The following is a 3,420-nucleotide window of genomic DNA, read 5'->3' on the forward strand; positions in this document are numbered from 1 at the left end:
CTGTCATAACAGTATTATTCAAATACTGTTTGAATAATATTCTCTTTAAAACTAGGAAAAATGAGGTGTCAGTTCCATGTTTTTTGGTACGCATTACCCAATCTACAGGCATTCATATCCTCTTCTCAGGAAAAAGGCCATTTAACAAACTATAGCCTCTGAATACTGTTTTGACTTGATGTATAACCTTGGTTTCTATTTATTTTTCAGTATTTTATCCACAGAGTCTCAAGCATTTCTCTGTGCAGTTTTCCTACCATTTCTTTCAGACGGAACACATCACGTTCAGTAGCACTGTAAACCTGTTTTACACAGACCCACATTTTCTCTCCAGCTTAATTAGGCTTTTGATTTCACACACAGGTGATACATGTCTCTCAAACACAGAGTTTTATCCTGAATAACTAAAAGAACATTTCACTCCAAAATCAACATTAGACAGATTTGTTTTCTGTAGGCCCTCAGTTTTGTAGATCAAGCAATATCTATTAAGTTTATTGTTTGGCCCGAATTTCTTTTTTACACTTAAATGTCCCTTTAAAGCCCCAAACAATTATTTAAAATTTTATTGTGAAATGTCACTGCACATGTCATATCATTGTGTGTGCTGATTTAATGAAAATACTAAAACATTTATATTTAATATTTAACCTACCTACCTAAAATGTCTCATCCTGTGGGCAATAATAAACAGATTTTAAGATATTTACATGCACATCCCTGATTGGCTGACACGATAGTATTCTGCCCACCTAATGGTCCAGAACAATCAGGTCAACTTTGTAGGCCAAGTGTTTTATCCTGAACCGGCTGAAATGTTTAAAGAGTTCTTTCAGAAAATATGGAATAATTATAATTTTCACAGTTGCTAGGGATTATTCAGACCTCAGACTTTCAAAATATCATCAAGCAGGTTTTGGACTGAAATGGGCCTTTAATGACGTAATGGTGATGGTAGCTAACTATTGCATATCAGCAGTTCTCATGGTGCTACTTTGTCAGGATAAATGTCCTTAAGTTCTTTGAAAAACTACTTCCTCCAAGATGGTGCTGTTAACCTTGATCATGTTGTAGCGTGGACCCATTTGTCCTGCAGTTTGCATAAACATACGGTGTATCAGTGCAGGCCACTGATACCGTTTTTTCAGTCTTTTTGATACTTTGTGATATGTCTTAGATTGCAAGATAACTTAAACACTTAGCTGAGGTATAACAAAAAGAAAAGCCCTCACTTGCACTGGTAGTTTTGCTGCAAAGCAATGTCTGTAGAATTATGTTTCTCAATCACTGTTTTGTTTTTTTTTTACTATTTTTGTATATCTCAGATATCAATCTAACCATTTCTTATGATTGTTTTTTTTAACATAAACATATATTTACTATGTAAATAATTTCGTATAAATCCTTTATAATACATTACTACCAATAAAAAGCCTCCTGGTTTAAAATTACATTTTGTTTAGTGAATAAAATGTGTGCACTGTTTGTAACATAATTTGTGAAAAAAATGAATTCTGTGCCATAAAATGCAAACATCCTACTGAAGTGTAGGCCTTATTGTAAGGAATGCTCAGGATTAATGTTGTTTATGTTCATGAGCTGAGTTCCCAAAGGCAAAAAATTGGAATGTAGGTGGAGCTCTACCAATTTGGAAGTATTCAGACTAGCTTGTTATGACAGTAGTGTTTGCCCAAAACAAATTTAGATGTCTATGTTGTCATCACAACACTTCTGCTTTGCAAGCGTTTGTCCAATCTGTCATCCTTTTTTGGATGACAGATTGGACAATCTGTGGGTGGGTATCAGTGGGTTTCTGAGCCCCAGATTCTGAATGATGGGTTCCAATCAATAGATGCCCATGTCCTCAATTAGTACCTAATTGAAGAGCTCTGGGGCTTGGATTGTAGATCACATAGGGGATCCGCAGGCATAAGAAAATTACGGATTTCAACTGGTTTGAGGTCAGAAAAAGTTGTGACGGTACTGAAAAACTTGTAATACAGTTCCTGGAAAGAAGTCTGATATTCTTCATATGACAACATTCCATCCCTCTTGAAGTCGACAGGTATTATCTACCAGACACAATTTGTTATTCCATATAAGCATCTCTGAGTCTGAGCTATTATAGGTCTGGTTTTGCGGACAAAGATTAAGCCTATTAATCTCCAATCCGTAGTTCAAACGTGTTATTAAGACAGGGCATTGAAAGAAATCATATGTGATTATAGCAAATTTTCCAATGCATTATACCCATTGACCTTGAGATATGTGCTCACAGCTGGTCTACTCTTCACCAACTACACAGTTGACCACATTGGTTTTCTGTCACCACGTATACATGTAACATTAATCTAAACATGCTTGAAACCACACTCTTTGATACATATCATTGGTGTAATTTTCTGTTGCATGAAATGTACAAAATGGTGAACGACGCACAGAATATTACATGGATCTGAAACTGCCCTTGCATCTCATTCATCTTGGCTAACATCGATGAAAGCAACGGGATTGGTTGCCAACATGTATTGTGGTTTCTGCATATCTGTTACAGTCCATGACACTTTTGGTTTGTGTGAATAACCTCCAATTGCTGGCCAAATAAAGGTTACGCCATCTTGCATTTCAAAAGGCCGGAACGAAAAAGTTTCTCCTGAAAACACAATAGCGCAAAATGGGAAAGGTTTACAAGTTTAGCTTGGCTCTATATAATCAGCTTAAATAGGGACCAGCGAGAAGTGTGTTTACCCAAGAAACTATGCAGTATCAGTATGAAATTAAGTCATCCACAACAGTTAAAGAAAATCTTGGGATCTCCTAAACATTTCAAAAACTGAAAGCATTATACACTGCTCCAAACAATCAAGGGAACACTTAAATGACACATCGGGTCTCGATGAACGAAACATATTAAAGATCTATATCTTTACTGTACATTGTGTAATTTGTTGAGAATGAAATGACGTAACAATCTATGGAAACCAAAATCACCAACCGATTGAGGACTGGATTCAAACTCACACCAAAAATCGAAGTAAACAATTGAAATCACAGGCTGTTCCAACTTCATCACGGCAACTCATAATGTGACTCAGTAGTGTGTATGGCCCCCAAGTGCCTGTATTCACTCTCGACATCGTCTGGGCTTCCCCTTATGAGATGGCAGCTGGTGTCCTGGAGGATCTCCCAGACCTGGATCAGGGCATCAGTGAGCTCCTGGACAGTCTGTGGTGCTACTTGTTACAAGTCAGACTGTGAAGAGGCATTGTTTACTTTATTATTGTGCATTTCATTTTTGTATTTGGGGGCAAAATATTTTTCATGTATAGTGCATTTTGATTTCAGTTTGAACCCCAGAAAGTGTAGCTGATCCCTAAGCAGGCAGTAACAGGAATCCCAATAAAACACATTATTCTGAAG

This window comes from Esox lucius, chromosome 14 (genome assembly GCF_011004845.1).
Source record: "Esox lucius isolate fEsoLuc1 chromosome 14, fEsoLuc1.pri, whole genome shotgun sequence".
NCBI classification, from domain to species: domain Eukaryota; kingdom Metazoa; phylum Chordata; class Actinopteri; order Esociformes; family Esocidae; genus Esox; species Esox lucius.